General features: G+C 35.9%; 1 protein-coding gene across 3 annotated transcripts in view; it reads right to left on the reverse strand.

The window, feature by feature from the left end:
* Window positions 1-18,561, reverse strand: part of SEMA3D (semaphorin 3D) — a 232,191-nt gene extending 213,630 nt beyond the window's left edge. Inside the window, exon 1 of one of the 3 annotated variants that reach the window (XM_074268536.1) lies at window positions 18,130-18,561. The gene's annotated coding sequence lies outside the window, so the exon portion shown is untranslated. The remainder of the gene's footprint in view (window positions 1-18,129) is intronic. The other 2 variants (XM_074268537.1, XM_074268538.1) reach the window with 2 other exon arrangements.
* Window positions 18,562-26,511: the final 7,950 nt, after the last annotated feature.

The raw sequence follows: 26,511 nt of genomic DNA on the forward strand, positions 1-26,511 counted from the left end.
TATATATTTCCTAAATATGTCACTTCTTGCATACAACATTGTGACCTAATGACATCCTCCATGTGTTCATTATTCCATAATTCAAATTTGTGTTACAAACTTTTTCCTTTGCTTGAAATTCAAGTTATACCAAAATGTGTTGAGGATTATGCAGATACATAAGCCATGATTCTCACTCTTTAGGAGCTAGCTATGTATTTGGTAAGATAAGATACAATTATTATCTATGAGATGTCACAATAAAATATTTGTATGTTACTTGTTAGAGAGTGAGGGATTAGTAAAGGTTTATAAATGGAAGTCAGATATAATCAAAACATTAAGAAGGATTAATATGGCACAGTTGTGCATGATGTTCATCTCATAGCAGTGAAAAGAGTTTGGAGGCAGGGAGAACAATTGTGACACTATCATAATAGATACTAGATAACTAATATCTCAATAAATCTTCCCTAACATAGTCTCAAAAAACCTATAAGTAGAAGACAGGATTTTTCTAATCTCAGCCACACACCTACTACTCCTTTACATTAAATTCCTGTGTCAGGGTAGAAAGACACATTCCAATCTAATCTAACAACCCTTAGGTGATTCTGGGACTCTATATGGAATGTAGTATCATTCCAGTTTTAGGAATAATAGAACCAAGAGCAAAAACAGAAATAAGCATCACAAAACAGACTGACACACATTCATTAACTGAAATGACATTTTCTTGCATCCAGCAACATTGTTCAATCCTCTTATAGTTTGATTAACAGGAAAGTGAATTTATCTTATAAATAATTAATCCTTAAAGAAATGCTAATGCACATACTGAAAGTCAGGGGAATCAATTTATAAGATGCTTAAGTCAAGAAGGTCTTTCAGATTTAGTGTTTAAAATGTTTTTGTTTTCATGATTTATTAGACAAGAAATTATCAATATGTGGTGAGAAAGTCAAAATACCACACACTGAGTACATAATTTAAAGGGGGGGGGGGGGGGGGACTTCTTTTCCCTGGTGCATAAGCTGAATAGAATACAGATCTTACTCTATTTCCAATTATAGAAAGAGCTATTATTCCTTTCCCAAAAAAAAGTTATCAATAAAGAATAGACATTTTAATAGATGGAGATAGAATTCCACATTCAATTTTAATTGTACAAGGAATTCCTGGATAAAGAATTCACTTTACTGATGCAGACCACTAGTTTCTCTGAAACATAAGAGTCTTGGAGAGTTGCCTAGAACACTGAGAGTTTAAATAACTTACTCAGGAACCATTCAAAATAAATTGGATTTTTCTTAGCAAGATAAATGGTCCACAATAGTAATTTTACTAATTTGTGATTAATATAGAATATGATGATTAAATATACAAATATAAGATTGGATTATCTGAAGAAAAATTCAAAAACACTCAAAAAAAGAATCTTCCCATAAGAAAAAAAAAAAGAGAGAGAGATTAATTTGTCCCCTTCCACTTACTCAGAAGCTAAGCTGACCTTTAAAGTGCAGTTTCTGGAAATAAATAAATAAATAAATAAGCCAATGCTCTGACTGTTTCTATGCAAACTCACATGCCAAAAATCTGCAAGCAGAATCTGGTGTAAAGAACAAAAGCTCTGGCAGCAATGCATTAGCTCTCTTGCAGTTCAGTGGGAAATTTACCTCTGTGATCTTGAGCATTCCTGACAACTCTCACTTTGATAGAGGGGGAGAGGGAAAGAATGAGGTGAATTTAGGTCTCTCTGTGGGGAAGCTATGCTTAAGGCTTCTACCAGCACTCCAGGAACCCTTGGGTTCATTGAACAAGAGCACACCATTCTTTTAGATGTAACCCTGGTACTGTGAAGGCTTCTTAAACCCATTTCAATCTTTTTTTTAACATTTCAATCTAATTAGCTTCCTTTTTAATCTTAAGTATTTTATTTTATGCATTTATTTTAATTTTTTTTATTTTATTCTGAACTTAAGAAATAAAATAAGCATTTCCATTACATAGTAGAATGGGGGGGTAGGGGTAGATGATTACTCAAGTTCTATTATATACAATTTATTGTTCTTTTTTTTCCCCTGATATGATTAGGGTTAAGTGACTTGCCCAGGGTCACACAGCTAGGAAGCCTATTGTTCCTTTTAAATATATAACAAAGTTATCTTGTAAATTTCTTTTTTTTTCCTTTTTTTTCCCTTTCTCTCTCCCTCCCCATCCTAGAGATGGCTATCATTAGATACACACATTAGGCAATATGTCTTTGAACATAAAGGCACACACACACACACATAAACATTCTGATACATAGAAAAAAAAACTATCTCTTTTCATGAGATCAAAGCTAGTCAATGAATAAGCAATTTAAGGAAGTGGAGTGGATAGAACACTGGACTTGAAGCTAGAAAGGTTGGTTCAAATCCAGCCTTAGAAAATTACTAGCTGTTTGATCATAGTCAAGTTGCTTTGTCTGGCCCAGGATATTCATCTGTAAAATTGGGATATAACCACACCAACCTTCCAGAGTTGTTATGAGGATCACATGAGATAATATTGGTAAAGTGCTTTACAAACATTGAAGTGCCAACTAATTCCCAATACTGTTGTCTACTGTGTGCCAAACACCATGCTAAGAACTGTGGTAGGAACTTCACTTAATTGATAATTCATGTAATATGATCAAACTACTCTTATCCAATCCAAGAAAATGTCCTTAAGGAAACAGACTGAATGATAATTTTAAAAGAAGCTGATTATGTTATGACAAGCCATAAGATTAGAGCTCCTAGTGATGGATCAGGGAGAAGCAAAAGCTAAAAATGGTAAGCAAAGAAGCCTAACTAGAATAGAGATAGCATGGGAGAAAACAGACTCTAGATGTAAGCCTTGAAATCCAATGTTAACATAGTAGAATTATACATTTATAAGGGATGCCAAGGAAACAAATATCACTGACAAAAAGTGCTTCATAGAATCAGAGGATCATAGATTGAGAGCTAGAAGAACCTAAGAACTCAAGTCGAATATGCTTATTTACTACATAAAAGGAAACTGACACCAGCCATATTCTATCAAACTTTTCCTATAATTAAGGGGTCATGATTTGACCCATAATATATGTGCGTTTTGTTATTATAATGAACAATTTTACAATGGAGCAATATTTGATTTTAAGTGAATGTAGTAAATAATGAGGAAATACTCAGCCCTGAAATGTCTTTTATTGTTCTATTTTCTTGTGAGACATTAATGAAAAGAAGAATGATATGGTTCAAGTGAGGACTCTGTAAAGAAGTATGTGATAAGAGTATTTTTGTAACCAAAATCCCAAGGTAAAAAATATCCCAAGACAATGGATTGAGAATGGGTAGGCAGATTTGATAGACACACAAGTCCTGATGTCTGTTGATTCATTTTGTGGACAGTTTAGTGTTCCCAGTGAAATCTACAATCAGAAAACAAAGTGGTCTAGTCATGCAGCAAAAGCAAGGAATAGCCAATAAAGAGCCACTGTTAAAAGATCAAAGGAATGGTTCCTAGTATGATGAAGATTTAGTAGAGGGCATGTACTAGATTTGCAATAGTGAGAAGACCTACCAAAATTACTACTCCTTTTATTTTGCTCTTTATACCCTACTCTTTGGTGGCTGGGGGGATACTTGGAGAACATTTCCTCCATCATGAACACAGCATTCACAAAAGTAGAAGATGAATAAAAGGATGATGAAGCTGAACACTGACTTAACCTCTTCCTGGTTTAAAGAAATAGACAAAAATGTTTGAAGAAAAAAAATCATTTTCACAAGTGCTTCATTTGTAGGAAAGTACAAGGGAAAATCAAGCCCAAATATAATCCGTTTTAGTAAACCTTGAATGGGAAAATACAGAATATGAAATAAAAATTTTAATACACACTAGTACACGTACTATATACATAACAATATACTAATATCTGAAAATACAAATCAAAAGGATAATTTCATGGATTAAATAAATAAAAGATATGATAAAGCAAAAAAGAATTCTGTGCAATGGGGCCTAGAGAGAGAGGAGGTGAAATCAGAAAATACTTTATTCTGAAATCTTCTGAAATTATACTGAGTATATATATGTGATTACATTGCTAATTTTCCTACAAATATTCTCCCCATGATTTTTTTCTGACAGATTTCATCACAGTAAAAATCAAAGTAAAATCCATTATGGTAAGCAATTAAAACTTCCAATGAAGGAAATATTAAATATTATTAGCAAATATTAAATATTAAAGCAAAGTTTTGTAGTGACATGAGAATGTTCTTGTTAATTATTTAAAATACTTTTGAGAGAATAAAAATTAAACATTAGTATTCAATAATGTTGTTTACAATAGCAATTCTTTATTGCTATATATCCTACTTCTGACACTTGTGATGAACAATAGGCAAAACACTTTTTCCTTTCTGATCCTCAGTTTCTTCAACTGAAAAAAAAAAAAAAAAAAAGGAAACTACCTGTGGAATCTATCTCACAAAGTTAAGAAAATACAAGGAGATAACACTTCTACAATACTTTGAAAACCTCAAAGTTCTAGTTAAAGGCTGATTGCTATAATCAGAGAAAATACTGAATCGCATAGGAAATGTGCTATTTAACTGCCTACTATCTACATAATATTTTTAGATGGTTCTTTTATAATAGTCAAATTAAATTGTGACCAAAAAAAAATTGACCTAATAGGTGACAATCTCTGAAATTTATTAGTGAACAACAGAATGAGAGCCCCTCCCCTTACATGTAGAGGAAAATATATTGCTTTGCCTTAATATTACATAAGAAAATACATTTTTCAGGAGTGATTAAAATTAGGAATTATTATTCTCATTAAATAGTTATCAAAGTACATGTAAATAAGATATCATAGCATATCTACTAATTGACAAGGGTAAAGGAAGTGAAAATGTAAACTGAAAATTCCAATGTTAAGTTACCTTTCAAGATCTATCATAAATGAATATAATATGTTTTAACAGTGTAAATGTTACATAAAATTCCTATTTGCACTTTACCGGAGCTTAATTCAATAAAAATTTCTTAAGCATTTAACTAATGTGCTAAGACTCAAGGGGACTGAAAGTTTAAATAATTATCTTTAAAAAATCAATCTAATGCATATGAACAATGGAGTACAAATCAATACTAAAAGTACATAAAGAGAAAGATAAGCAAAATATTCTGTGAGGTCTGAGAAGAGGAAGTGGCTTTTAAACCAATAGGCATTACCTAATTGCCTGCTATGTGCTAGACACTAAAGTGAGGATGCCAATATAAAAATGGAACAGTACTTGCCTTCAATATCTTTCTTAATTGATGCAATTAGAGAAATCTTCATTGAAGAGGCAAAATTAGAATTGGAATCAATAGAGAGCTGTGCCTATAGTCAGGAAATCTGAATTTCAATATGACATTAGACACTGTACTAGCTGTCTAACCCTGGTCAAGTTACTCAACAAATGCCTGCTTCAATTTCCTCAACTGTAAAATGAGGATTATAACATCACTTATCTCCCAGGATTGTTATGAGGATCAAATGTGATGATATTTGTAAACTAGTCCCTACGACCAAATAGGCACTTAATAATGGTTGTTTCCTTTATTATTGAACTGGTCTTTACATGGGTGGTGAGGAGAGAGGGCCACAATATATCTCTTGAGTTGATCAAGGAACACAGCCAAGATTAATAGTGATATCTCAAATCCCTATATATGTTCTATATCTTTTTGTGGTTGACCTAAGTTACCAAAGACAGATAACTTTCAATTTTGTTTTGTTTTTCTTAGATTCCAAGAGAGAATCTACATCTAAAACAATATACAGAACACATTAGTCATCCTAATAATGATTAGCATTTTTCATAATTAAAAAAACATTTCAAGAAATTCAATGGGATCCCATTGTTTCCCCAAAAAGGACCTTTCATCTTATATTTTGGAATTAGATTGCATAGCTCTTCCCAAATAAGTCCTTGAAATATATTTTGTTTGTATGAAAAAACTCTTAGAAGAAGATAAAAGGGAAATAATGTATAACTAGCCTTTTTATCAGATGCTACACTATTTGACTAATTTTATACATACTAAGTTTATATTATGTTATGTATAGCAAAATAAATGGGCCTCAGAACCCATCTAGTCCAACATTCTTGTTTTATGGATAAAGAAAAGAGGGATTCAAAAGGTGAAGTCACTTTCCCAAATAGTAGAGCTGGGAATCAAACTTAATTCTTTTTATTCTGAAAGAGCCAGGGCTCCTTCCACTACATCTCATTGCCTCCTCAACTTACTGTTAGCTTAAAGTTATAACTAATTTAAGCTCCACAGCTTCTAAATACACACAGAGGAAATTTGATTTTTTTTTAAATAGTTGAATGTTATGCATTTGAAAAGGAAAGCGAAAACATCTCTTTTTCCAATAGAAGAATAAGAGAGAGGATCAATAACTTTGTAGTGGGAAAAACAAACAAACAACAATAAAACAAACACACACACACAAAAACCAAATGTCATTTTTATATTTTGGCAAGATTACAGGAAGCAGAATCACTATTTAAGATTGATAACATCTGGCATCATAGCTTTTGCCATTTTTCAGTAACTGATAACATCAAAGAGAATTCTGGAAAAAAAAGGCTGAATTTTTCTGCCAAAAAGTAAGAGATGTTGTAAAGGACAAGGCTGATTTTTAAAATTGCATTTTCATTCTGTAGATTACCACAAGTGAACAGTAAAGGATATAAACATGCATTTAGTGATTTGGATTTTAGGGACAGAACATCAGATTTAATTGATATTGAGAATTACTGGTAATGAAGGTATCTCTACCTGTGTAGATACTCTGCAATACATAGTAATATAGATTTGCCTGGATTACTGAGAAATTAAGTGACTTATCCTGGACTAAACAGATAATATGTGACAGAGTAAGTTCATATTAAACCAGGTCTTTAATACTCTGAGGTCCATCTTTCTATCTCCTATACCATTCTGCTTCTCTTTACCATGCATATAATATTTTAAAGGATATTGTAATTTGGGCAAAGAGATGCTAAATTCACTACAAATAAAATTATTACAGGATGCTTTTATTGATTATATTTTATATAAAAAATAGTTTACAAGTTACCAGATAATTTCAATTCCATATCACCATCTCTGAAGAATCTGAAATGCAGATGATCTGCAGTGCTTCCCCCCCTCCCAAAAAAGGACAGAAGCATGGATAATATAAGAAAGCCAAAGCATATAGCCAATCATGACACATAAAATAAGCAATATAAAAACATCATCAAAGATATGAATGATTACCAAAGAAGATGAATAGTCATTTAGCATGAGTAAAAGATTCAATGGTAAGCATGAATATTAAAAGATCCCTGAGGATGATTTCTATTAATTCAGTCCCCTATAGAGAAATTTTCTCTTATTATATGGACAAAAATTGTACAGGGCAAGAAAACATAGATGGACTGGCATATTTACCAGTGGAAGTTACTGTCATAGATTCAGTGCAATATTGATTATAACTGTATATATTATATTAAGCCTCAAGAGAAATAGGAACAAAGATGAATGAAAAATGCTTTTATTTGGAAAGCATTAACCCAGATGATTCATTTATCACACTCAGGCTAAGTGCTTACTATCTGCACTAGGCTTAAATGCCTTGCTAAGGGAAGCATAAAGATAAATAATAGGGCCTCTTAGGGAACTCTGACTGTATTAAGGATATTGGCACATGTTTAGAGACAAAGATTTTACAAATTAAAATACAAATCCATGAAAGGATACAAAGTGCTTTGAGATGAGATGAGCTAGGTTTCACTTTTTATATTTTTTCCTTGTTTGTTATATTCAAATTCCTGATGTGATTTTCACTCTGAAAATGTATTTTAGTGCCAAAACCTACCTATATTTACATTGTCTCACAAAGCAGCTATTTCAACCATATGTGGTTGATGAAAGCAGAGGTGATAAACATACACCCTACAACTCCCAAGTGAAGGCTAAACCAGATGATAATGTAATTGGGAAATATTTAACAAATAAAAATACAGTAAACTATAATGTTATCATGTGATTTTCTAAGTTAACATGCAGCTTACAAAGATCTTTACATATGGTTTAATGACTCCGTTTCTATTTGAATTTGATATTATTCATTTAAAGAACTCAATAACTAAATAATTTAGTTAAAAATAAATCATAAATGCTAGGAAACCTATATGCTATGTTGTACTGATTTCATATATAAAATAACAAATGGGAGTTCTCTATGTTTAAAATGAAGTTTGACAGATTAGCAAACTCAAGGTGCTAGACAAAACTGACCCATAAGTACTTTCCATAAATAGTCATTTCTTTTGCTTTTGTCTTCCTAAGAGCAATTTAATAGAAATTTTAAGTTACTGAAATTAAAAAAAAAGAAGCAGATGAATATGACCTTAAATACTCAACTTTTTTTCAATAAGTTCAAATCCCAACTCAACTACTTACTACTTCATCAGGCCTCAATCTTCTCATCTGAAGAAATGGGAAGATTGGGCTCAAAATGTTTATAATCCTACGAGCTTATATGAACATTAAGAAAATATTGAAAATGACAAATGTAAATTAATGTTGAACTAAGAAACAACCTGATTATTCAAAACTGCTTAATTATGTTTCCATACTAATCTGAATATGTGAATTCATTAATAAAGATAGGGAACTCCCATTGAACAACTTTGTCCACCAATGAAGACTGGCACCAGATGTACAACTTGAGAAATAATTAATATGTAACATAGACTTATTAATATTGAAAACTTTAATATGCCCAGAAGACACCCAAGAAATTTTTAAAATCACATCTCATTTCTTGAGTAAAGGAATAGGAAGAAGGATTTCTTTTTTTTCTAATACATTTTACTGAATTCTGGAATAATGAGGTTATAATCAAGGACGTATAGGAAATTAATTCAAATTGTATACCTGACAATATTGGTAAGCATATCTTTTAAAAATTTACTTCTGTAGTCACATCTGCCTTTTTCCTTTCTTTATATCCTTAGCACTACTACATTGTGTGACATAAAATAAGTGCTTGGTACCTTCTTGTTGATTGACTAAATGACATGTCACATATCTCCATGTAATTTTAATTGAAACATGACAGGCATCTCATGCAAGAAGAATCTTCAAGACTATATCTTATTCTAAGAAGTATCAGGCTTCTGAAAAATCAATAAATTAATACAGTGAAGTCTTGTATTCTCTTTACTATCAATCTGCTGCATGAGCATAATAATACTGTATTCTGATGGAGAAAAGTGTCTGAAAAGAAATGTGGTATTATTGCTGTTTTCTTTTAAATCAAAGATGTTCTCAATGAATAGGCAATTCTCATAAAAATAGAGAGACATTAGAAATGAGGCATATAGCTTGATAATTGATGTCTTCTCAATTGCCATTTCCCCAACCCCCCCAAAGTATTTCAATTATGATCATATTAATTTTGAGGGAATTTTCCCTATTAATACTATCAATATTCTATCATTTCTAGTATGTATCTAGTCACCCCTATTTCATTTTCCTAAGAATCAATTCTTCACATACTAGCTATGATGCTAAAGTAGTTGAATCCAAACATGAAGGCTTTACTACTGTTGACTTTAAAATTAGATCAGAAGGTGATATAATCACAGAATTGGATATAGAAAAGATTTCAGGAATCATATGGTCTACCCTCTTAATTTTGCAGATGACAAAACTAAGGCACATATACAAAAAGCAGTACAATAATTTCATTTAAAGTCTTTGTTGTCTGTTTTCTGATTTCATGTATAAATTCTCTGCAGTTTAATTTCCTCCTCAACTGTTTTTTAATAAAACAGTACTGATACCAGTCTTCTGTCATCTTTCCCCCAATAATTTGTAAATTAATTTGTTTTAAGATTCCATATCATTATTCTTGATCAGAATGTTAAGTCAATTTTCCCAGTGAAAGCTATTTATTTTCTTGGCCTCCTTTTTCTAGCAACTACTTTGCATTTGGAATTGATAGCCTAATTGAGGCCAATCCCTTAATAGATCAGATGTGTTATTAGGAGAAAAAAAATGAGGCAACTTTAAATTATTCACCAGTTAACAACAACAACAACAACAACAAAAAGTTATCCATAGGCAAGAAGATAGTCATTAGGAACCAGCATGGAAGATATCTGAAAACTAAGCAAAATTTCCTTGTCTAAGGTGTCCATCATTTCGCCCATTATTGTACTAGAGAGTTTCAGGTATTCTTTGTCACTTTTATACTCAAGGAAGTGATGTCAACAGCCTGAGCATTTAGCGTCTTGAATAAATCTAATCTTGAAGATGATCTTCATATGTTTGAAGGAAAAATTAGCCAAAGTTGCATGGAAGCAGGGAACAGGATATCACTCCTACGACAATAATTTTAAAGTTCACAAAGAAATAGTCTGTCCATTTTCAATTTTTCTTAGTTTAATTGGTTCCAGTGAAAGCTACTGTGATTCTATCTTTTCACCTTTAGTCTTTCTTCTAATTTCGCTAACTAAAGGATAAGCTAACTGTACATAGGGAGCTAATTCTAAAAAATGTCTATAGTCAGTCTGGTTTTAACTGTTAAGGTATACTTCCTTACATTTTTTTTAATAGTGTTTGTTATTCAACAATTCAATTTGTTTAGACTTTCTTGAACAAAATATTCATGGGGTATAATCTCCACATTTCTAAACAGCCTAAAAGCTATCAATTGACTGCTTTCATTTAATTTCTTCTTACCAGGCATATTTCCCAATGTAGTTTTCACTACCTTCCCTTGAGCCCACTTTCACACTAAAGTCTACTGACCTTAGTTCACTTAATTCTCTGTTCCCCACTTTACGGGTTTATACACATGGATGATATTACATGTCAGCTAGCTCACCAAGGATTGCTAAGGATTAATTGCTCAATCTAAGGTTTTTTAGAAAAAGATTAGTGGTTAAAAACTAGACTGCTGCTCTGTAAGTGTTGAATTTTATTAACATGGAGATAAAAATAACTAAATATGTCATTTGATCATATAAGATAGGAGAAAAAAATGTATTTGAAGGCTGCAGATCTTAGTTCAAATCCCAATTATTTCACTTAGTAGCTGTAAGTCATTTGTCACTTAACCTTTGGAAGCCTTAGTTTTCTTAAGAAAAATAATAGGATTCCATGCAATGATTTTTATATTTTCTTCCCATTTAAAACTCTATGATCCCACGCTAGTCTTAAAAAATTCCCTAAAATAATTAATAGCTATCAAATTTCTTGCTTTCTCAAAAAAGGGGATAGGAGCAAGAGTAAGAGAGAAAATTTGAAACTCAAAAATGGAAAAAAAATAAAAAGTTTCTTTTTTACAAGTAATTGGAAAACATTTAGCATTTTGTTAAAATAAATATTTTAAAAATTATTAATTTCTAAAGGTTGTAAACATATTTTTTATCTACATTTACTTAAAGGTAGTCACATAGCATGTCATTATCATCACATTAGTGTAGTGTAGATCCAAAGATAATATTCCTAGAAACCAATGATCATTATTTTGGGAGCAATGGATTAAGTACTAGGATTGGAGTCAGGAAGACATCTTGATTTCAAATCTAGTGTCAGACATTATACTTGGATGATCTTGGACAAATCACTTAACCGGTTTGCTTCAGTTTCCTTATCTGTAAAATGAGTTAGAAAAGGAAATGGCAAACTACTCCAATAGCTTGCCAGGAAAACATCAAACAGGGTCACAAAGAAAAAGATAGAACTGAAATGTGTGAACAATATCAAAATACTAGAAGCTAGAAAGATCATTCAAATAAAGTCCATTAGAATTACAACATGATCAACGCCTAACTCCATAAAATATTTGAAATCCTTACAAGGTGGAAAAATAAAAACAAAGGGATTAGAAAAGGAAAGAGCAGGTTTATCACCTCTGCAACAGCTCTGTAATAATTAAGTAATGAGATTACAAACATATATGTATGTGTATATGTGTATGTGTATTTTTATAAAGATACTGAAGTAAAATGTTTTCCTTAACTATGGATATTTGTTAAAGGAAACTTGTTTTTCTTTCTTTTCTTTTCAATGAAATAAGGATTGGAGTGGGAGGAAAAGAAAGTACATTTCTGTTAATTTAAAACAAATAGAAAGTTGGTAGTAGGGAGGTTTACTACTGATGTGAAATGTTGCAGGCACTTTCAGATGAGATCACTATTATTATTCTACTGAATTGTTTTACCTTATTACAGGAAACTTCTCATGAAGTGGGAGTAATGCGTAAATATTTGTGATATAAAAATAAAACATCAATAAAAGTTTAAAAAGGAGTAATTAAGGCATACTAGTGAAATTATTTATATAGGTGCTTTAATTTTCTATCTTTAAAGATTTGTGCTCACAAGTTGGTAAGAATTAAAATGCAAAGCAAAACAAAACAAAACAAAAAACTATCAAAAGGGCCAAGTCTGCTAAGAGAAGAAAAGCACTATTTCCTAGACTTAGTACATATCTGACTAGCTGCAACATCATAATGAGAAATAGTAAACAGTAGAATTAGAAGCTAGAAAAATAAAATGTTCAGATACTATTTTCCTGAACAAAGGGGAAAAATCAGTAAATATTAGGAGCTTTTGCTCTGCCTTGATAAAAAAAAATGATGAAAATGACTGCAAATCTATCCTTTTTCTGGATTCCGAATCTTGATACAAAAATCTGACACAAGTGTAGTGATTTTCATTGCACATAGTAGGTCTTTAATGTCTGAATGTATGCTAAATGGAATTCTCACAAGACCCTTCAGAATTACAATTACACTCTTCAAGTTCAAACAGTATGTTTTAATTTGTGTGTGTGTGTGTGTGTGTGTGTGTGTGTGTGTGTGTGTGTTCACAGGATTATAAAATCATAGATTCAAAACTTGAAGGACTTTAGAAAAGTTCTGACCTTTTCATTTCTTAATCGAAGAGACTATTAATTACTTAACAACAGTTATTTTTGCAGATCGTATTCACTCTCCTCCCTCAAGATCTCAATATATTGTAACACCATATATGTTTTGCCTAGTCAGAGATGAATGTTTATTGCCTTTAATATTGTTGACTGCCTCTGTTGTGTTGCCTATGAAAACTAAGTCTTAAGATCAAGGACCTCTTGGTCTCTTGCCTTAGATATTACACTAAGGAAAAAAAAATATAACCTTTCTGACATCATTGTAGCTTATAGATCAAGAGACAATTGAGTTTAGCTTTTTTTGTTGTTGTTGTTCTATTCATTTTTTTGGTAAAATGTATTATTGTATTTTGAATTTTACCCATAAAAAGATGATTGTCAGGAAAAATTCTATCAGCAAAGCTGCCTGTTTTATATTTTGTAATTGTAGGGAATCATAAACAATATTTGTGGGCTACAAAACAAAATTCCTTACACAGAATGAGTCCAAAGGATACAGAAAACTCAAGAATCTGTACCCAAGAAAATTCCATAAAAAAGAATGATCTCAATTCTTTTTTAGTCATGTCCAATTTTTTATGACTCCATTTAGGTTTTCTTGGCAAATATAGTGGAGTGGTTCCCCATTTCTTTCTCCAACTCATAAGAACAGACAAGGAAATTGAGGAAAACAGGTTAAGTGACTTGCCTAGGGTCGCATAGCTAGTAAGTTACTGAGACCAGATTTGAACTCAAAAAGATGAGTTTTCCTGAGTAGGGGAAGAATGACAGTTATTGCTGCTGTTGTTCTATAAACAAATCGCAAATGAACATACATATTTAGATGCTTATTAAGCAATATGTCATGCAAACTAGATAACACAAAGACAATACACTATGATTTTATCTCACTGTTTTACCCCTTTAGCTAACAAAGTTATTATTTTAAAAAGTTGGACATACTGACAAAACATTAAATCAAGTTTTGTGATAGGGAACTATCACCCCTCTGGAGAATGAAGAACTTTCTCTCACCATGAAGCTGTATAATTTATATTCAAAATCTATAAGAAAAATGTCAGTAACTATTTAGTGACAATATCAAAAGTAAACAAGCAATATACAACTCATTATTAATGACCAGTTTAAGAAAAGAGGTATTTACAATCATCTACTGAATAAGATTCAATTTTTAAAAGTTTCTACTCCTATTTAATTAGTGTATAAACATTTTGCATATATAACCAAACACTGTGGTAACTTTCATTGTGCCCTCATTTAGTTCTAACCTCAGACATTTTTCCCTCATTAAAAAAAAAAAAATAAAATAATCTGAGTATGCAAAGTTAATTCAGCTATATAAGGTGCCATAGGGTCAAACCCACAGCTTCTTTGGTGAGTGTGTTAAGTAAAGAGCTGATTGTTCACCCCTTAACAGTAGCAAATTAAACCACATATCCTTTTGAATAAAGATAAAATTAGTAATCATAGTAAAAAACATAATGACCATAAAAGTAAATACCCTAGTTGTAGCAGATATGAGAGAAACCTAATAGACTAGGATTCATCGGGAAAGGAATTAAGATGTCAATTAATTTATATTAAAAACAAGTTGGTTAAATATAAGAAAAAAAAAACTGAGCATACTACTCATGTAGATTTTCTTAGGTATCAATGTAGATTGTTCATAATAAAAATAAAAATCAACTCTTTTAGGCATTTTTTAAAAGAAACCTTTCTTCTTCTAGACAGTCACAGAAGGAAAATAAAGGGGACCACATCCTTTGTTTTTCTGTAATCATAAATCACATTATTCTTCTTACTTGAGGGGACAAATGGTTATTTACTACAGAGCATTAGTGCAGTTGACTCAAAGTGCCAATATTCTGGGTATTGAGGTCAAAAAGGCATTAATTGGATAAGAGCTCCATTAATTCCACTGTTTCCCCCCCTTCAAAATACTTCTAGCTATATTATCAGTTAAATATATATGTGTTTTTAATTTTTCTTCCAAATTTACTAAGTACTTGGAAAAGATCATAATACTTACCTAATTCCAACACTCCCTGTGACAGATGGAAATACTGAAAACCAGAGATATGAAGTGACTTGATAATATAGCAGATTGTAGAGAATGCAGATCTGCTGACCTCCAATTTTATTCTTATTCTCTTTCACTAAATATTAGTTATTAAAATCTAATCAAATATGTAGATTATGAGTACAAGGCATTAATAGGATCATCTACTTTACCCAAATGTGTTTATGATCTTCATCTGACTACATTTCTCCCTGACTCCCAAGGAATGATCATTTCTCCAAATGGATAGAACAAGAGGGTTACAAGAGTTAGTCTCAAATTATCTTTCCAAAGGAGTATTCTTTGGGCTCTGGCCCCTAGAACACAGGTCATAAAATGAATCCTCCCAAAATGCCCAACTGAAATATACCTGCTAAGTATAAGTGAAGGTCCCGGTCCCCAAAAGCAAAAAGTGAATTTTAGTAATTTTCTTGGGTTGCAGATTATCTAATAAGACTACAGAAGGACTAATTACCAATTTTCTAATTCATATATCAGCAAATTCCTATTGAAATTTTAACTGTGGAAATCTCATTTTTGCTCCATCTTCCCATCATTTGTACTCTAGTAGATATGTATAAAGCCTATTATTTACATTTGTTCTAATATCAGTTAGCTATGGTTCACTTCCAAAACAGAAGAGGTGAATAATAATAAAAAATGACATTTATGTTTTTGAAATAGTACTTTAAGATTTGCAAAATGCATTACATATATCATTTCATTTGAGAATCACAACTCTGAGACAGTTAATAGCTGCAGCTAGCTGGTGCCCTGGTTAACATTTTCTTCTTGGAATCAGTAAGGCCTGAGTGCAAGTTCTACTTCAGAAACTTATTAGTTCTCTTAGTAGGGAACTAAGTTAATATCTCTTAGGCTCAGTTTTCTCAACTATAAAATGAGGATAATAATAATCCTCTGGCCCAACGTACCAAAAGAGCTATATAAATGCTGGCTACATGTTAGCTATCCTATTTTATAAACTGAGGAAGCAAAGTTTCAGAGAGATTTTTCTTTTGGGGAAGGCAATCAGGCTTAAGTGATTTGCCCAGGTCAAACAGCTTCTAGTGTCTGAGGCTAAATTTGAACTTAGGTCCTCCTAACTCCAAGGCCAGTGTTTTATCCTCTGCATCACCTGGCTGCCTCTAACTGAACCAATGTAAGAGACTTGGGACCGAAATCTTCAGAATTCGAATTCAGAGTTTCTTGACTCCAGGCTCAAAAGAATCTACATTAGGCTTCCTCTGATTCTCTTCATTCATTTCCAACTCTGATCCCTCCAACAGAACTAGTTCCTGGAAGTGAACTCCTATGAAATGCTTAAAAGGTAGATTCCTATACTTTGAATGAAGCCTTGTAGTTGTTTTGGAGGGAATGGAGCTTTGCTGTCATAACCCTTTCAGTTGCTATGGGTACATATCAACAAGCAGGACTCTCTCCAAAGAAGAAATTACTCTCCTTAATTCTTCCCAATCAGCAGGGATATTTTCTAGGAATACGAAAGTCCCCCCTCCCCCCCAAACAAGGAACCCAGTGGGTGCTCGCCAGTATGCGAGCAAGCACACACACACACACACACACACACACACACACACACATACACACCGATAAAGACAACTTTTTCAAACTTGTGGAAAGAGAAGAAAAGATTCAGAAGTCCTAGCTTTGGAATTTGGATATTCATTGCTTTCTTGGTTGGAAACTTTAAAAGAAGCCTGCTTGTTTATTTCAAGAAGAAATTTTTTTTTTTTTTTTTTGGCTGAGAAATGACTTAGTAGACAAATATCAATTTTAAAATTTCTTTCCAGTAGGGCTTAGTGACCTGCTAAAGCCGGGGAGCTCCAAGAAACATCTTCGCGTTGGGTCACGGTCCTGGAATGTCTAACACCTACCCCATTGGCGAAAACTCCAACTTAGCTGGCAATAAAGGAGAAAAGGTCTCTGGCTTCAGACACCTTCTTGTCTCCTTTTTTCTCCAAATCCATTTCTGGGGAAACACGTTGGCTAGTGACAGGAAAAAAATAACTTCGGGGAATCCAACTCATTAGGAAAGGAAAAGTCATCCAAGTCAGATAAACTGCATGAGCCCAGACCAAATGAGTGAATTTATGTGTCAACTTGTGGAGTACAGGGAGGAAGCGGCTCACTGACTGTCGCCTGGGGACTAAATTTATGGTTCAGCCCCAGCATGAAACTCATCTGTGTTCCTGCCACAAACAACTCATCCTAGAGACTGCTGAGAGAGAGAAAGACACAGAGACACCCTGAGAGAAGGCAGAGACAATGACAGACGGAAAGACACACAGAGATAAGGCAGAGATAGAGAGACACATATACACAGAAGACAGAGAGAGACACACACACACAGAGATTCTCCCTATCTCCAGGGAGTTTCGCCATTATTTCCATTCCTCTGGCAGCAGGCATGTGGCAGATGTTTAACTCTCCATTTCTACTGTCAGTCTAAGACTAGGAGACATCCAACAATATGACTGTCACAATTAACCTTAAAGATAGAGATCTTAGAACACTTACCCTACTCTCCCCACACACAATGACCAATCACACTAACAAACATACACAACCTCCGGGCTAGCCGAGCATAAAAGAAGGGTACGAAATCTACGCTTTTCCCTGTCCTTCATGTACTTAAAACATTATTGGTCTTGAAATCTACAGCGTTTATATTAGTCAGAGAACAGGTTTACCGTGACTTGGCATTGAGAGCGGTTAAGTGTACTCTTTTTTGTTTGTAGGAAAACTATATATAGCCTTCTCGGTGACTATTAACTTTTCTTAATGATCACTTTCAATGATAGATGAGCTCCAACTCAGAAGACTTCCCAGTCCCTCTACTCCCCACCCTCTGACACCCGCTTGCTCCCTCCGGGCACCCAGAGGTCTCGGGCGCTTTGGCCAGTTCCAAAGGTAATCCACACCCTTATCTCCGCCACGCTCAGGGCAGTGCGGTTCCGGCTCCGCGCCCCAGTTCGGCACCTCGCTGAGTCTCCTGGCCTTGCCCTGCCCTACGGCTTAACAAGTCTTAAGTTACTAAGAAGAGTGCGCCAACCCACCTGCAGGTGACCCGAGATGCGCTTTCTTTACCTGGCTTTGATCTTCCTCTCTCTTCTTCTTTTTTACTTCTTCTTGTTAATTTCTTTTCCTGCGGTATTTTCCGAGAGCTAGGAAGAATAAACTTGCGTCTTCAGCTATGAGGCTGAAGTTGCAAACCCGTGGAATGGCCTCGCTCCACCTCGGAGCGAGCAGCTCGGGCTGAGCCGCGGCTGCTAAAGCAGCGGCCCTGGCTGCTGCGGAAGGCGGCTGCGGCAGCCGCTGCAAAGGCGGAATCGGAAAGCAGAGGGCGCTGATGCTCCCCCTAACGCGGTGCGGGAACTAGCCCCGAGCGTAGCTACAGCTGCAGATTTTGCTAGGGGCTGCTGGTGAGGAGAGGCACGCTCTGTACTAGGGGGAAGCTTTTAAGTTTGTGGTGTGGCCGCAGCAGCTGCCCCGGGAGAGACTCATTCTTTTAGATGAAGGCGGGGAGTGGAGAGAGGGTGTGGGGGGTGGAATTAAACCGCTGGGGATTACCTTTCTCTCCTCTTTATCTCCTCCCCCAAATCCTACACACACATATTTGAACACTCATGCACTAGTTCTCTACCAGAGGTCAAGACTAGCCTATGCGTAAACTGTCAATATCCAGGATTGGGGCATTTGTTCCATGCACACTAGCTCTCAAACCTGCTCTGGGACCCCTCTAATCTTCAGGGATTTAGGGAGCATATGTTAATTCTCTTTTGAACATTAGCATTAAGACTGCAATGTTTATATGGGGGGGGGGAGGGTGAGCCGGGAAGAGGGTGTTTAATAATCTATACTATCCCAAATTTTAAACTTGCAACCCAAACCTGCTCTTCTTGGACGAGCCAAACTCACGTTCAGTGTTGAAAGCATCAAGATGAGCTCTGCTCCCTTCTAGACTTTTAAAGGACTGGAAAAGACTAAATCGAGTAATAGGAAACAATCAAATTTAGGAATATACGCTAAAGGGTAAAAGATGGAAAGAGGAAGTTGATAAAGCTTTTGAGGAAAGATTACAACACCTACCCACTCCCATCCCCATTAATCTAGCTTTTACCTGTACCCTCAAATGAGCAAAAGAACAGGTTTCTATTGAAGAATCGAACACACCCTGAGTACACAACAGCAACAGGCAAATAAATGGAGACAAAACTTCTGTCCCTGTAAACTTTAGCCTTATCTTTTCGAAAATAGAACTTGACCTGGGGACAGGTGTAACTGGCTCCTCTACTTAGCTGGAGATATTAGGATGGGGGTAGTAGGAAAAAAAAAAAAAATAGATGGAACTCTCTGCCAGCATGTGAATAAAGAATCCTGTGTCATGGGAAGAGAGTGAAAGAGTTACAGAGATAACAGGTGGGATTTCCTGCTCCCTAACTATTAGCCCTCACATAAGGCGATGTGCATTTTCTCCATATGCAGACCACAAATTAGGGCAAAAATCTTTAGCTTCAGAGGACCCGTGAAAACACACATCTGATACAGAATGTGAAAGCCAGGGATATCTCCGCCATTCTCTCTTCTACCTCAAAAATCTACAAATGATCCCAACCAATTCCCCCCCACCCCATTCACTTTAGAAACTAGAAAGATAACATTTTAGAGCTGCAAGGGTCCTAAGAAATCCCAAAGCTGTCATTTTACAGATCAATCTCTAACTATATAATTTTATAAACCAACAAGTGTGGCAAAAACTTGGAGAGGAGGGGACAACACCCTTCGAATCGCACCACTACGTGCCTTACCTATACCACGATTTATCTAAAAAACCTTAAGAAAAAGCTGAATTTAAATTTCTCAATCTCATATATTATTGAATGTGATTTCTTAAAGGGGAGTAAAAGATAGTACTTTTAAAACAAACAGAAGGATATTTCTAATGCTCTGTTCCCCTTTCCTCCCCCCAAAATGGGTGGGCAAAGCAAAAAAAAAAAAAAAAAAAAGTTTTTTTAAGAGAATAAAAAGAGAAAATGATGAGATCAATAAGGCAGGAAGATACAGACAATTTTTTACTCTTTACTCATATAAAAGCTATACCTAGACTTACCTGGTACTTTTCTGTCTTGAAGTGACTGAAGTTTCACTTATTTTCACATACTTTAACAGTTGTAATATTAAATAGCTACAAAATAGAACATAAATAATAATCCCAGAAGGAAAAACTGTTGCTTGTGGCTGTTAAAACATTGCTTAAATTCACACTAAGTAATGGCAAGACTTAAAACCTCCCTCTTAATCTTTAATCTATTTGTCTTGACAGACTTCAATCTTCAATTTTTTCTTTCCTTTGGCAGAACTTTGTTTAGCATATTGCTACAACAATTTAAAATGAAAAAAAAAATAAATAAACTACAGCCTAAACATTATTCTTTTCCTTCCCTTAAGAGATTTTTCATGCATAGATCTTATAGAAGGAAGAAGCATCTCTGTTTCTCATCATCTGACAGAAAATGGTTTGTGGCTAGTAAACAAGAATGGATCTCAGATCTATCTTTGCTTTCTTTGAACTTTCAAATTCATGAAACCATCCTACATTTTTAGTCAAAAAAGATCATGGAGATCATGTGTAGTGCACTCCTTATTTTATAGATTAGATGATTGAAAATGAGAGAGTATGTCACATTTTCAAGGAAAGACAGCCACAAAGCTGAAAGCAATGTCCTGTCTTTAAAACTGTCAGTGCATTATGCAGATAATTTGCTTTGCTTTGTTTTATTGGCTTTTCAGGAAATCAAATATGTTTCAAACTCAAAGGCCTGAAAATAAAGGTTATATTTTCTTAGCTGGGATGGGGTGTGGTACATAATTATATTCAGCAGGAATATCAAGTCAAAAAGGAAAATAAAAACTAAGTCCAACCTTACTAGACTGAACTTCAATTCCTTAGGAAGGAAAAAAAAAAAAATTCTTGAGCACTTTCTAAAGGATGGTACCAATTCTGCAAGATAAGAGGAGTCTATAGTTGACGCTGCTTGGAATATTTAAAAACAAAAGACAATTTTTGATAATTTGATATGTAACATCTAAGTGCTTCTTTGAGCTGGGATCTGGAATTAAGAAACTCATTGCCTCAAACATTTCTGGTCTTTTTTCTTTGTTTTCCTTTTCCTCTTCCTTCCTTTTCTCCCTCCCTCCTTCCCTTCCCTTCCTCCTTCCTTCCTTCCTTCCTTCCTTCCTTCCTTCCTTCCTTCCTTCCTTCCTTCCTTCCTTCCTTCCTTCCTTCCTTCCTTCCTTCCTTCCTTCCTTCCTTCCTTCCTTCCTTCCTTCCTTCCTTCCTTCCTTCCTTCCTTCCTTCCTTCCTTCCTTCCTTCCTTCCTTCCTTCCTTCCTTCCTTCCTTCCTTCCTTCCTTCCTTCCTTCCTTCCTTCCTTCCTTCCTTCCTTCCTTCCTTCCTTCCTTCTGGAACTCTATCTTTCCAGCAATCAGCAAGAGTCAGGATCACTAAACGTCTTTATTCTAGATCTTTACCGTCGCCTCCAATGCCAGGTCACGAGTGCAAGTGAGCGTGAGTTCCACCACCCAAGTTTCTCTTGCTCCTCCCACACAAGTCACTTCCCTCTCTTTGTCTCACCAATCAAGTCAGCACAGAACAGCTGGGGAGGGTCAACCTTAAACAAGTTAATAGGGAACCATCCAATTAGCAATTAGTCTCACATGCTTCATCATCCAAGTGCATTGCTCAGTTCTAGCCCTTTACATCTCCCGCTTTCTTTTGTTTTAGACCACAGGAGGTCGCGCCATCCCTGACTTTTCAGGGAGATGAGAACCCCAAAAAGGAGGTGATCACGCCCCCCCTGACTTCTCAGGAGGGGAGATGAAAGCACTAAAAAGGAGATAATCACGCCCTCCCTGACATCTCAGGAAGGGAGATGAGAAGCACCAAAGAGAAGTGGGGATTTGCTAGCGGGTTTCTGGATTGAAGGGCCTTATTAGAGACAAGTATGCACAAACCCATCAGCATGGGAGTTATTACACAAGCACATAGCAATAACGCAGAGGCTATTAGTGGTGACTCTCCCCACAGTCAGTGCAGACTCGATGTGGTGTAACAAACAGGAATTGTACATGCAAATAGTGACATAACAAACAATATAAATCAACATGATATTGTAAGAGATTTCCAGAAGTCCTAGAAGGAGGGTATGTAGACACCAGACACACATACCCCTTCTTCAGCAACCAAGAAATAGTCCAAAACCAAACTATTGTCCATTGCTTCACTGTTAGGGAATCTAATGATCCCCATAAGTTTTTGAAATCCCACATCAGTCTTTTTATATGTTAGGGAATCCAATGATCCCCACAAGTTTTTGAAGTCCAGCAACAGTCTTATGATGCCTCAGAGAATCCAATGATTCCTGAGGACTTTCAGTCCTACAACAGTCTTATGATGCCTCAGAGAATCCAATGATTCCTGAGGACTTTCAGTCCTACAACAGTCTTATGATGCCTCAGAGAATCCAATGATTCCTGAGGATTTCAGTCCTACAATAGTCTTATGATGTCTCAGAGAATCCAATGATTCCTGAGACTTTCAAGTCCTACAATAGTCTTATGATGTCTCAGAGAATCCAATGATTCCTGAGACTTTCAAGTCCTACAATAGTCTTATGATGTCTCAGAGAATCCAATGATTTCTGAGGATTTTCAAGTCCAACAGTTTTTGATGTCCATGGGTCAAACGCCATAACTGCCAGGTTCTTTCAGTGGTGGGCACAGTCAGCAACGGAACCACCCGATGTTTCTTGGGCCTTCTCCTTCGTTTCAAGGGTCTGCTCTGTCTCTCTCTGATGGACAAGGCGAATACAGCTCGTTGGCACCCATCTGATTCCTTCTCCATCTGTAGAGATACAAGCAAACCCTCTCCCCCAAGCAGTTAACCTATCTGGTCCCTTCCATTCACCACTTTCTGGGTCTCTCCACATCACTTGGCGATTATCTAAAGACAGTGGAGCTGCTCGCACTGGACACTGCCCTTCCGGTGAGTTATAAAACCTGTCTGCTGGAGCCAGTGCATCTTTGTCAAAAATTAAAAAATTAATGGTATAGAGAACTAAATTTAGAAGTTCTCTAGGGTTACCCGTGGCTCCCCCTTTCTTTTGTTTTTGGAGGAGTGTCTTAATATCTCTGTTTCTTCTCTCTACTATTGCCTGCCCTTGAGGATTAAAGGGTATGCCTGTGGTGTGTAAAATCTTATACTGTGCACAAAAGTGTGTAAAATGTTTAGATGTATATGCAGGTCCATTGTCTGTTTTTATTGCTTGTGGCACGCCCATAATTGCAAATGCTTGTATAAGGAATTCAGTGACCACTCGGGCTGTCTCTTTTGCTGCTGGCATTGCAAATGTGAATCCTGAAAAGGTGTCTACCACAACATGGATAAAAGATAGACGACCAAAAGATTTATAATGGGTCACATCCATTTGCCAAATTTCATTAGGTCTCAAACCACGAGGGTTCTTCCCTGGAGGGAGTGTAGGAGCATGGAAAGGAAGGCAAGCTGTACAGGCTTTTACTATGCTCCTAGCTTCTTCTCTTGTTATTCCAAACTGCAAACGTAAAGCTCGGGCAGCCTGATGATATTTAGAATGAGACTCTTGTGCTTCTTGAAATAAAGGAGTACTGGCCAGCATGGTTAGAAGGCTATCTGCCTTTGAATTACTATCAAAAATAGGACCTGGAAGTCCACTATGGGAATGGACATGCAAAATATAAATCTTACCTGGATGCTTTCTCACTTGCTCTTGAAGCTCTTTAAAGAGCTGATATATATTGGAGGCTACAAATTTTATTTGGGCTGTGGCAATTCTTTGAACCACACCTACTGAATAGGCTGAATCAGATATTATATTTATGTCTCCCGGATAATAAGCAAGAGCTAGAATGATTGCATACAATTCATTCTGCTGAGTGGACTGAAAAGGAGTTCTGATAACTCTCTTTATGGTTAAGTCACAAGAATACACAGCACAAATATTATGTTTGGATGCATCTGTAAAGATAGTTGGTCCTTTAAGAGGAACTTTAGAAACCTTTTCTTCAAGGATCCATTGCCAATTATGTAGCAGTCTGGTTATCTTTAATGGAGACCCGTGTGCAAAATTTGGAGCCATGGTTAATAAAATTTGCCACTCTGGGATGGTTTCGCAGCACACATTAACTTGTGCATTAGTATAAAAGGTATATATCTTGTCAGGTCTTGTCCCAGATAATTGTACTGCTCGTTTAATGGCCTTTAATAAAATTCTAGCCACAAGCACTGGGTAAGGAATAAGGCTTTGTTCTGGTTGTGCTGGGAGGTTCACCCACTCTATCACACTGTCTCCTTGATGAAGGACTGCTGTGGGGGCCTCTTGTGTAGCAAAAACTGATATTTCCAAGGGTTTTTGAGTGACTCTTTCAACCACATTGGATAAAGCCAGTTCAACTTGTCTCAAAGCCTCTTGAGCTTCTTTTGTAAGCTGGCGTGGTGAATTTAAAGCACTGTCTCCCCTTAAAATGTCATATAATGGTTGCAATTGACAGGTAGTCAAGCCTAGCACGGGACGCATCCATTGGATATCTCCTATCAATTTCTGGAAGTCATTTAAGGTGTTTAGCTTCTCTGTTCTTAAGGAGAGTTTTTGTACTGTAAGCACCTTAGGATATACTTCATATCCTAAATATTGAAAAGGAGCATGTCTTTGAATCTTTTCTGGAGCTATGTGCAATTTATAATTCCTTAGTGTTTCTATGGTTTTTTGTAGACATGCTTCTAACATTTGTTCCTCAGGTGCACATCCCAATATATCATCCATGTAATGTAATAACATTACTTTTGGAAATGCTTTTCTTACTGGACTAAGAGCAGCAGCAACATACATTTGACACATAGTAGGGCTGTTTTTCATTCCCTGTGGCAAAACTGTCCATTCATATCTTTTATAAGGCTCAGCTAAGTTAACGCTGGGCACTGAAAAGGCAAATCTTTTCATATCCTCCTTATCTAGAGGGATAGAATAGAAACAATCCTTAATGTCTATAACCCACAGAGGCCATTCTCTAGGCAACTGAGTAGGAGATGGAAGTCCAGGTTGAAGAGTTCCCATAGTTTCCATCTGTTCATTTACCTTTCTTAAATCAGTCAACATCCTCCATTTTCCAGATTTCTTTTTTACAACAAATACTGGGGAATTCCAAGGACTTAGAGAAGGTTGTAAGTGTCCTTGATCAAGTTGTTCCTGTACTATATCTAGTAAGGCCTGAATTTTATTGTTATCTAAGGGCCACTGTTCTATCCACACTGGTGTATCAGTTTTCCACTGGATAGGAACAGGTGAAAGTGTTGGCAGGCCTTCAACAGCAGCCCTGCCTAAAAAACCGAAGTACTCATTTTTAACCCTAATTGTTGTAAAATGTCTCTTCCCCACAGATTGATGGGGATTTTTTCAACTATAAAAGGAGTAAAAACTCCTGTTTCACCTTCAAATACCCATCTTAAAGGGGTAGCACTAACTTCAGCTGCTATTGATCCTCCTACCCCAGACATGTAGGTGTCTGCTTTAGTCTTTGGCCAGTGACTGGGCCAGTTGGCACCTCTAATGACTGTGCGATCTGCACCTGTGTCCACCAGTCCTTCTAATGCTATGCCATTTATATAGATGGTGAGCATAGGTCGGTCAGCTGTCACAGCTGCTGTCCAGTATATTCCTGGGTTTTTCTGCTTGGAGTCCGAACATGGGTGACTGTCACCAGGTTGCTTATTAGGAGTCTGTATCAATAAACCCGATGCTACTACTTCCCCTGGTTGATAAGTCACACATTGTCTCCCTGTGTTAGTGACTGGGATATTATCTACACATTCCCCAGTTTCCCACATCAGTGTATGAATGAGCACTGCTTTGTAAGTACTCTCAGGAGGTGAAATGGTCAAGCCTACTGTGCCTGGAGGCAAGGGATCCATAGGTTGGAGAGGAACAGATTTCACCTCTCCAGGGGGTATCTCAATTGTCCTAGCTGCATACAACTCTATCCTCCCTAATTGTAGTCCCTTTCTCCCATCATGTTGCTTCCTGGCTGACTGATTGTGTAATCCCTTTCTCCCCTCAGATGGCTTCCTGGCTGATTGGTCATGTCTGGGTATTGGACTTGGAGGCACTCTCTGGGTGTGGCATCGGCTGCTTGGGCCCTGGAGCTGGGCCCCTCATCCCGTTTCCCTGAATCAGTCTACACTCTGAGGCCCAATGGAGTCCTCTGTTGCATTTTGGACATGGGGTTTTGGGTCTTGTTCTCCCAGCCTGTCTTCTCACTCTGTCTCTGTGCCAACATTGAGCTTTCAAATGGCCTACTTTACCGCATTGAAAGCATTGACGAGTCTCTCGGGAAACCCCTTGCCAA

The sequence above is a fragment of the Sminthopsis crassicaudata genome, chromosome 5 (genome assembly GCF_048593235.1).
Source record: "Sminthopsis crassicaudata isolate SCR6 chromosome 5, ASM4859323v1, whole genome shotgun sequence".
Classification (NCBI taxonomy): domain Eukaryota; kingdom Metazoa; phylum Chordata; class Mammalia; order Dasyuromorphia; family Dasyuridae; genus Sminthopsis; species Sminthopsis crassicaudata.